Source organism: Barbus barbus (genome assembly GCF_936440315.1).
Source record: "Barbus barbus genome assembly, chromosome: 31".
Lineage (NCBI taxonomy): Eukaryota > Metazoa > Chordata > Actinopteri > Cypriniformes > Cyprinidae > Barbus > Barbus barbus.
Window position 1 is genome coordinate 24,519,179 of NC_136759.1, and position 11,496 is coordinate 24,530,674.

The window sequence follows — 11,496 nt, forward strand, 5'->3', positions numbered from 1 at the left end:
AACACATTTTAATCACTCGAGTGTCTCTGTTGCAGAAGATCCAGCCGGGGGTGTACACAGAGGAAATGCTGCAGAGAAACTCCCACATGAGGAGAAATCCCTCCTCAACCTCAGCAGCCTTCTACGGACCAGCTATTTTAAGATTCTGCCAGACATTACTTCATATTTGACAGTACAATCTCACGTTGTGATGATTCCTTATGGTGAAAAGAAAGACATCTTGGGTTAAGTGTATCTTAAAAGTGTATCTGAACCAGGGATTCTTTAAGAAGCCATTGATTGCTTTGTGTTCCAGAAAGAGGGAAGGATCTTCTTCATTCACATCATAGCTCTCCACAGTGAGGAAAAACTCATTCACTCATAAATGTGTGGATTATTTGCATTTATACGGAGATTTACAACAGGTGTGTATGCACATTAATTTGTTCTTAACCTACTTTTATTTTTAACTCAAACTAATCAATAATGTATGGCCTTTTATGAAATGTACATATCACCCCATATTCTAGATGCAAATATTAAATGCAATATTAAGCATATTTTATAACTTTAAAGCTTTTTGTCAGGAACCCCCCCAAATGCAGCAGCTAGAGTCCTTACTAGAACCAGGAAGTATGACCATATTAGCCCGGTTCTGTCAACATTGCACTGGCTCCCTATCAAACATCATATAGATTTTAAAATCTTGTTAATTACTTATAAAGCCCTGAATGGCTTAGATCCTCAGTACCTGAGCGAGCTCTTATCACACCATAGTCCTCCACGTTCGCTGCGTTCTCAAAACTCTGGCTGTTTGATAATACCTAGAATATCAAAATCGACCGCGGGCGGCAGATCCTTTTCATATTTAGCACCCAAACTCTGGAACAATCTACCTAATACTGTTCGGGAGGCAGACACACTCTGTCAGTTTAAATCTAGATTAAAGACACATCTCCTTAACCTGTCTTACACATAACACACTAATACACTTCTATTATTCAAATCCGTTGAAGGATTGTTAGGCTGCATGAATTAGATCAACCGGAACCAGGAACACTCCTCATAACACACGATGTACTCGCTACATCATAAGAAGAATGGCATCTACGCTAATATTTGTCTGTTTTTATTCTGTTTCTGAGTCCGTGTCCGGATCACATGGTGGATCGGCGCCGGGAGATGTTGTATGTGGCCCTGATCGTCGGCGGAGGCCGGACACCTGGATGAGCCCCAGGGACATATCCCCAGTCACCCTAGCCACCCGATCCGGTCCGTATCCAGCCCAGATGGTCACTGCAGTCACCAGATCCAGTCCGTATCCAGATCAGATGGTGGATCAGCACCCAGAGACGACCTCTACAGCCCTAAACCTCAGTGGAGACCAGGACACCGAGATGAGCGCCAAAGACAGATCCCCAGTGAGGACCCCGCCACTTAGACAGCCATCGGGAAAGACCACTGGAACCAGTTGAGCCCTTACAATCTGACTTTGCTGCAGTTGGAATTGAACTGCTGGTCCGTTTGGCCAGAGGAGAACTGGCCCCCCGACTGAGCATGGTTTCTCCCAAGGTTTTTTTCTCCATTCTGTCACCGATGGAGTTTTGGTTCCTTGCCGCTGTCGCCTCTGGCTTGCTTAGTTGGGGACACTTCATTTCCAGCGATATCGTCGACCTGATTGCAAAGACACTATTTAAACTAAACTGAGCTGGATGATGACATCACTGAATTCAGTAATGAAATGCCTTTAACTGAATTTTTTACATTATTGACACACTATTTTCCTTTTTTGATATTGTGCAGTTGCTTTGACACAAATTACATTATAAAAAGCGCTATATAAATAAAGGTGACTTGACTTGACTTGACGTGCGCCAGGACATGGTTAATAAGCTTGTACACCTATAGATGATATTTAGATTTTCTTCAATTCCTCCAGGTATATACTGGACATGTTCAACCAGTGCTGCAATGATTACTCGAGAATCGACTGTTTGTTAAGGCAGAGAACTTTTCCCTTCACTTAAAGATGGTTCCATCATTTCATCCCAGGGCATTAGCATGGATCCTGCTAAGGTGAGGGCCATAGCCAGTTGGCCAACCCCCCGATTCTCACAAGGTTTTACAGGGACTTCTGGGGTTCACCAATCACCAATCAACATTGTATCCGCAACTATTACTCAGTTGCAGCTAGGGGTGTGCGATATTGACAAAAATAATATCTCGATATTTCTGGGATTTTATCAATAACGATAATTAGACGATATAATTATGATTGTGTTATTGTGCTGGAATCTTAAGGACTACTATGGACAGCTGACTCTGACACTGACGTGCACTCTGTAGGGGTGTTTTAAATGTTTTTTGCAAAATACTCTATAATGTCAAATCGCACATCGTTAAAACAACAATTACGATATTATTGCAGACGATATATATCGCACACCCCTAGTTGCAGCACTTTTGATCAATCTCTCCTCAACCAAGTTCAAATTTGTGTAGACCGCCCAGACTCAGTCTGCAAACTGCATTAGACTCCCTGAAGTCATGTTTCTTGTCCAAATATTTCTGGTGACTCCACATCCCTTAGTCCAGTTTGTTGCAGAGGTGGGTGTGGGCACGGTCCTCTCCCAGAGTAATGGAAAGACGCAACTCTGCACCTATTTTTCTCATTTTTTTACACCTACCAAATGGAATTATGATGTCGGCAATCGCAAACTGCTTGCTGTCAAGTTAGCAAGTTAGGAGTGGTGTCACTGGCTTGAGGGGGCGGAACAACCCTTTTTGGTCTGGACTGACCATAAAAATCTTGAATATATTCAATCTGTTTTTAAATGGTTAATGGTAAAACTCAGAGGTTCTGCTGTTTGTAGCTAGGTCAGTGTAGTGTGCCGTCCTGTAGAGGGTCCACTGCTCTAATCTGTCCTACCACCCAGGTGTTAGGGGCAACATAACTATTGTACGACAGCGGTTCTAGTGGCCCAGAATATGTGGTGTTTGGTTTTAGCTGGCTTGATCTGTGCCCCTTCTAGTCCCTTTTAAAACTTGGTCACATATTGCCTTGTTTTTTGTGACTGGCTTACCCCCATTCCAGGGCAACACTATTGTTATGACAGTGATGGACAGATTCTAGAAGGTAGTTCACTTTGTTCCTATTCCAATGCTCCCTTCAGGATGGGAGACAGCAGTCATTGCTGTGTATGACAACTCTTTACTGTTGTCATCTACGGGGCTTTTTTCTTTCCATTGTGCCTTAGGTTATCATCCACCTCTGTTCTCGGCCCAGTAGCCAGAGGTGGCTGTTTTGTTTTTTTCTTTACGCTTTGTATTTCCTTCTTATTGTTATATTTTTCTTAGGTGCATTCTCTTTGGCCTTAATTACCCGCATCTGTTCCTTATATTCTGACGAGATCACTTGTCTCCAATATATTCTTCTTTCTTGCTTCAGTTCTTTGCTGATTCGTTCCCTGTATGGTTCTATTCCCAGCTGTGTAGGTCTGAGCTTCTCCCAGTTATGGGCTCTCTTAAGTGTTTTCTGGAAATCTGCAGCTGCATTTTGTGCCTCTACATTTTGTCTCTTGATTCTGTTTTTCTCCTTCAGAGTTGTTTTTCGGGAAACTGACTTATGTTTTATCATTTTTGTTTTTTCTCAGCTTTGTGTTTCTCCTGAGTTTTGCACCTGAGTTTCCTTTTTTCTTTTTCTCAGGGTTGTCCTTTTTTTTTTGTCATTTTTTGTTCTCCCCAGACTGCCAAGGTCATCTGCCTTGGTGACTTTCTACAGTGAGATTGGAGAGTGTCCGTTTCCATCTCTGATTGTCTAGTTCTCCTAGACTCTGCTCATACATGTCTTGCTGGAGCAGATGACTCAACCCACCAACCTTTTAGATTGTTTTATCCTCACTTTTGTTTGTGTTTTTCAGCCCTGCCACTGCTTTAACCAGTCAGCCCTGCTCATAGTATCTGGGCACATAAGACCTTAAACCATAAGAACCATAAGATTCTGGTCTCTCAAAATGTCTCTTTTACAATAACAAGCATAAGAATAAAATAACATGCAATAATATGAGTACAATAATTGGAATAAAAAAATAAAAAAATAATTAAATAAAGCAGACTTTCAGTTTTTTTATCACTGCACTGGAGTATGTTTAACAAGAAAATATTATTTTGTGTTTCTAATTCAAAATTTTATGTTTAATTAAATGTGTTACTTGCCATTTCTTTGTAATTGCTTGTGAAATTTACTATCAATTTCAGAGTGAAAAAAAAATTCTAAACCATTTTTGGGTCCTACTTTATATTAAGTGGCTTTAACTGATATGTACTTACATCAGAAAATAAGTACATTGCGCTTATTGTGTTCATATTTTATTGCAAAACACGTCTGGTGCTATTGAACTGGGACAGGTAAGGTTAGGAACAGCTTTGGTGGTATGGGTAGGTTTAAGGGTGGGTTAAGGTGTAAGGTCAACAGTGTAATTCTAAATAAAGAAATTAATTACAGATGTAATTACATGCAGGTATTTTTAAAATTTTAAAACATGTATGTAAACAGTGAGTGCACTGTACTAAATGATTAATTAAAATGCAAGTACATAGCATTTAAGGCCACAATATAAAGTGGGACCATTTATTTATTTTAATTAAATGTATTTATTTCTTTAGATTTTGGGGAGAAATGTGACCTGGAACTCAACCTGCACATTAAAGAACATAAACTAAATATGCCAAAATAATAAATGTTTTAGAAGTGATCATTGGGTTAACCCAAAATAATTTCAGTAGCTAACAGATAATAATGTAATTCCTCAGGAACCAACCCAGTAATCAAAGCCTCTGTTGAGTTTTTTTATCTATATCTCTACTGAGGAAGAGAGCATATTTGGAATTCAGTCACTCAGATTCAGCCATTGATAACCGATATCTTTGGTCTGTGGGGAGAGCCTATATGGTTACCCGACATTAATGGTGTTGGAGAGTGGTAGCGAGCAGAGAGTGTAGACTGAGATAAGGCACACATATCTGGAAACCCAATGCAATGCATGCAAATTGGATCATTAATAAGGGGCCCATAACTGAAAATAGTTTTATCTTCTTTAAATTGCAGAAAACCCAGACCCAGAGCAAAGCAGCCTCATTGTGATTATCACTTAACACAAGAGTCTCTGGTTCACTTCATGATATACCCCAACACCCCAACGCTGCACTCCAATATAATTTCATAAAAAAAAATTTAAACCTCTTAAGTGGTACTTTTTAGTACATTTTTATATGTACTTTCATAATTGTTTCTAGTGTCTTTAAAATATGGTTAAAGTGTACTACTAATGTACTGACAAGCAATTAATGTTAACTAAAATATACTTTAATGTCAGTTAACAATACACTTAAGCATGAATTAAATGTAATATTTTCGACCACCATGTTATTTGTAATTGACTGCAAATATATTACATTTAAAAATTACATTAAATGCAATTAGTTGAACTTTTGAGTGATATTTTTGAACCACTTAAGTGTGATTTTAGTATATGTTATATGTACTTTGAAATATGGTAAATATTTACTTCTCAATAAGCAATTAATGTGAACTGAAATGACATTTAAATATATTTTAATGTACTTCAGTGTTACATATCAATGGCAATGAAGTTGAAATTTAGTATAGGTAATTAAAAATTGTATTTTAAAAAATCTCTTAATTACCTAGTTACAATCAACACAAACACATTTATTGACAAAAATCTCTAAAACAAATACACAAAAATGCTTTTTGCTTATACACAAGAAAAACCCAACACTATACACAGCTGCAACACTTTAACTCACTTATTAGAAAAAGTCTGGAGAACAATGAAAAAATCACTTACATACAAAAGTACCTAATCTCGCCATCATAGAAAACATAATTCTGTATGATGTATAAGCCCTTTTCCTCATTGGGGACCTAAAAATGTCCACACGGTCAAAATTTACTGGTATTGCTATCCTCGTGGAGTCATTTGGTCTCCATAATACTTTACTCCATAATAATTACTAACACACAAACACACACTTAATTTAAAAAAAAAAAATTGAAGAAAATTATCATTCGTACAACAAATGAGATCTTTTTGTAAAACATTACCAAACTATGTTAATGGTACCCCCAGTTTCACAGACAAGGCTTAAGACCAGGCCAGTCTGTGAAACCAGGCCATAAATTCTCAAACCTTTACTAGCACCAACATTAAACAGGACCGAAAGGTTTCTTCTAAAATCTTACTCCAGCATTAGTGAATGCAAGTTTGACTAAATAAATAAAGTTCCAAATGAACTTGCTGGGAAGTGGTGTTTGTCAGTGTCCCAGATGCTCTCCATCACAGTAAACTTCAAATGTCATGAAGCTGCACACCATCTCTCCACAGTCTCTGTGAACGGAAATCCTCCAAAGAGGCAGGAATGTCAGAAAAAAATTCCTTGAGGAAAGAAAGAAGAACAATTGTTATAAAACATATCCAGTCATTATAAATGGTTCAGTTGAGAGAAAGCAATAGACACAGTTGCAGTCCAAAGTTTGTATACACCTTGCAGTATCTGCAAAATATTAATAATTTAAGCAGTAAGAGGGTAGTGTCAGTCCTGTGTCTTGTTTTCCCCTCCTCTCGTGTCCATATTTGGCCTTCCTGTTCCTGTCCTCGTTCCCTGTTCATTAGTTGATTTGTCCCCAGCCCTGTGTTTAATTGCTCCACACCTGTTTCCGTTCTTCCCTGTTGATTTCCCCTTGTTCATAAGCCCTGTGTTTCCCTGCCTCTGTGTCCAGTCTGAATGTCGTATATGTTCGTCTCTCCCCAAGCTCCTCAGTCATGGATTTGAGTTTAAATAAAGGATCATTATTTGGATTCTCCTTGTCGCCACGCTCCTATGCCCTGAGAGGGAACTGACAGGTAGAGGGGTAGAATCTGCTCTGATGAAACTGTTTATTCTGCAAGATGTATGTAAACTTTTGACTACATCTACATCACCTAAGAGGTGAATTACCTCAATCATCAGGGCAACATCGTAGTAGAATGCTGGGAGATGGTCCTTCAGATTTCCTACAAACACCAGATTTCCTGACCACACCATCTTCACTGACACTGGGCTTTAAAAATAGATAACATTTTTACAAACATGTTTATTCCTACTTTATGGGGAATAAAACATAACTTTATCAATTACCCAACTATAGATAAATATCCCAAAATCTATGAAAATGAAGAAAGGTACCTTCATTTTTTTTCCCCCTCATCTTGCCTTCCAAGCTTCTCTCACATATCTTCATGAAGAATGTTCCTGTATTTACCACGACTGACACAGCAAAGTTGCTGTCCTCTTCCTTTGGTTTGTTTCCTGTAAAATCTATGGTGGGAATATATTACTTGCAAATGGAAAAGATTCAAAGCAATTAAAATCCATAAGGATAGTGACTTAATATAGCACTTTTAACTTGTCATGTGTGATCAGGGTGAGCTGACTTACGTGACTTACTTCTAACATCACGTGTTTCCACACTGTATCTCCAGTAACAAATCTGTACTGATCCTGCAAAATGAATAACTCCAGATAAGTAAAAAAATATTACATATTACAAACACAACCAGTAATGGAACATCTCGCTCTTCCAAATACAAAATCAAAACAACAACATTATTTCTAGAGGTGGCTGATATATTGAATATTACTGGTTTGATTAAGGTTAGAACTAAACTCTGCAGGAAAGTGAATCTCGTGAGCCAGATTTGAGGATCCCTGGCCAGGTTCTGAAAAGGTGTCTTTTGATTTGAGCCATTCCAGTTCAATTGAGTGGCTAAAGAATGGCCAGTCAAATGTTGTTTGTATTCTCCTAGCTGTATTACAGGGCTGCCTACACAAAACCTGCATAGGGCCCAAAGGATACAAAAATTGCTCTGGGCCCAAACAGGCTGGCCCACACTGGGCCATCATTGGATTAACGTGGGAAGTCCCATAGTGTGTGCTGCTCACAGAGAGCCCGCGGTGAGCCCAAAGCTGTGGGTCTCGCCTGGGCAATCCCACACTGGGCCTGTTTAGGTTTGGTGTCGGCTGGCCCTAGCCCACTGTGCCCGCAAAAAGCCACCATGGGCCCTGCAGGGACATGTTTGCATGGTAGTGGAGTTAAGTATTTGAGTAAATGTACTAATAAGTATATGTACTCTTTACTCCAATACAGAGATCTTCAACCCTGCTTCTGGGGACCTACACTCTTAAAAATAAAGGTGTCTTCACAGCAATGCCACACAAGAACCATTTTTGGTTCCACAAAGAACCATTCAGTCAAAGGTTCTTTAAAGAATCTTCACTTTCTTACCTTTTTATAATCTTTATAATAAAAAAAGAACCTTCTTTCGCCACAAATAACCTTTTGTGAAATAGAAAGGTTCTTCAGATGTTAAAGGTTCTTTATGGAACCATTTAGACAAAAAAGATTCTTCTATGGCATCATGAAGCACCTTTATTTTTAAGAGTGTACTGTCCTGCAGAGTTCAGCTCCAACCGTCAAACACACCTGAAACAGCTGATTAAGGTTTTTTGGTTCACTTGAAAATACACTGACTGTTGTGCTGAAGCAGGTTGGAAATAAACCTTTTAGGATGAGTTTGTGTTACTACAAAGTGTGCACAATGTTCCTCCTCTCCAATGGCTGTCTATGAGAGTAAGCTTGGTGTCCTGTGTCAGAAAGGTTTTGTATCTCTCCTAAGAGGCTTAGTTTGTGTTGATTGTACATTATTCTAATCATTACATGGCTTCTTAATAAATAAATGAACTTAAGATTTCAGTTTACTTTATTTTATCATGTGAGAACAGAGACAGAGAAGTGATACAGGACACATGAAGCTAGTGTAGCATGTAGGATTTTATTTGCCTGGGAGAACAGCCAATCCAGTTTAGCACTCATTATTCAGAAATACTGCAGAATTGACCAATCAGAACCAAGCATTTCAAAGAGTAAGCGTCATAATGTTCCTTATCATCTAGTAGTAGATTCAGAAATTAAAGCTTTTTTTAACTCTTCTAACAATAATGATCATCTAGTAGCTAATAAGTATTCATTTTTAGCTTGTAGATTTATTATTGATGTCAATTACCGAAGCAATATGTGTTTTTTTCTCTGCACAAAGCCATTTATTAGATCTCATGTAGTTGTTAGATAGTTGATAGCTTTTTTTATTCACAGCAACTACTGTGAGAGTAACTGCCGTGTTTAAGGTTGAAAATCTAAGACTCATAGTCTTGAAATGTAAGTGCTCTAAAAAGGAAATTCATCCTTTGGTGATTTGCAACACAGTTCTTCAGTTCGTCATTCCTTGTGTGAGACGCAGTGAATGTGAATGACCTCACAAGTACGGTTAGCTAAGGAATGTTCCAGGCTAAATACAAGTTAAGTGATTTTGAAATACCTAAAATGGTTGTTTCTGTGGTAATCGACAGCATTCACAGAATTCGATAGACAGTCACTAACTGTACACAACTTGGAAGATACACAGCTTGCAGTTTTGATGGAGAAGATACTAAAATCAGACATCACCAACAAGAGATTGTTTATTTTCCAACAAGTGAAAAAATAATTTTGCTTACAGAAACAGTACATATAGTAGGCAACTTATTACATAAAAAAAAAAATATATATATATATATACAAATACTTAAATGCAAACTGAATATTATACATTTAAATATATGTATTCCATTGCACATTTAGAATTCTAAATATATATATTTTTTTATTATTTATATATTATATTTATTATTTTTAAACATCTAAAGCCAAAGAACTTATATTAATTGTTTCATCAAAGAAAATTATGTTTGAATTATTAAAATATAATTTTAGTTTTCCTTTCAGTCACACATGCAGGGTACATTTAATTGCTGCCATGTGCAATAAATAGTGACATTATACACCTAAAAATGTATCAGAGGTGCAATCTGTCCGAATTTCTATTACATTGCAGAAGCTGTCGCAGCTAAATTTTATGTAGCTGCAACTTCAGCCTCTCTGCCTGCCAAAAACTAACACAGCTCCATTTATCAGGACAGGGAATTTTAGGGGACATCTAAAAGAGTTGAGAGACTTATTTGCTGAAGTGACAGCCTGCGTTTGGCCAGCCGTCTGCCTCTGTGTTTGCCATCTGAGTCCAGCTCTGACAGATGGGGTGTGCCCCTGCTAAACCGCCCTCAGAGAAGCAAGGAGTCTGACAAAGCTTCTGGGCTAAATGGTCGGTCATCAGAATGGACTTTGAATTAAGTTAAGTGGTGATCTATCAACAGTGTCACTTTTTTGATGACCTCAAATATTTCGGTGGTAGATGTGGAACCACAGATGTGGAATTGGTAGAAACATAAAAAGTAGTGCCCCAGATGGTAATACCATAGTACTTTGATATATGCCATGCTACTGAATGATTACCATATTCACATACCATGGTATTTATACAGTGGTATTACCAAAATGTTGTTTTGCTGTTATACTATACATACATTTTATATTTCTGTGAATGCTTTAAATTCCCAAACCCATATTATAAATATGAAATGGGGTGAAATCATTGCTGAGCAATTAAATCATTTTTTCATGGCTTCTTATTGCCCAAAGCGATTGTATTTGAATAAATGTTCCATGAAAACTCTTTTCTCCTGCATTTGCTTTGCGGACACAATAGACTTCTCACCAGTTTAATTGTGTTTCAGAGCATTTTGCCAAAGGTGAGACAATTCCACTCAATGGTTTTGTTGTACCGTAAATGTTCCGGATGACTGCTGCATAATTAGTTATTGTGATGTTGTGAAAGGTATATTTTCTAGTAACATCCCAGTGATACCCAAGAAATGATATTGAGGCCAACAACAGAGCTTTGTGATGAGAGATATTTGTGCATCACAGTTGTAACGTGAAATAATGATTTTCAATTAAGAACAATTTACAGCAACATTGACTCTCCTGGGAAACAAAGAAGCTGAATACACTATACCAATCAAAAGTTTGGGGGATTGAGATCAATTGATGGATTTTTTAATTAATAATAATAATAATAATTCCTTACATTTATATAGCGCTTTTCTGGGTACTCAAATGGTGTATAAGACATTAACAATAGTCTTTAATAATAAATTATAATACATTATTAAATTATTAAGCAAAAAATATAACTTTTGTTTTTTGATAAATACGCTTTTTACAAGTCAGAATCAAGTCATAATTATTGTGATTTAGTTCAAATCCTAAAAAAATGGTTGCAAACAATTTATTTTAACTACATTTAAATAAACAAATTGAAAGTTAGTTAAAATAAATTGATTGCAACCACGTATCTTAAAAAATTTTGTTAATTCAACGAATAATTTTTGTGTGTGTGTGTGTAATTATACACAGCTAATAATGTGTTGGAGCAATCTGGAGCTGAACTCTGTAGAGCATTGGCCTTCCAGAAGCAGAATTAGACACCGCTGCCTTAAACCATCAGCCGACCGGTCAGAATT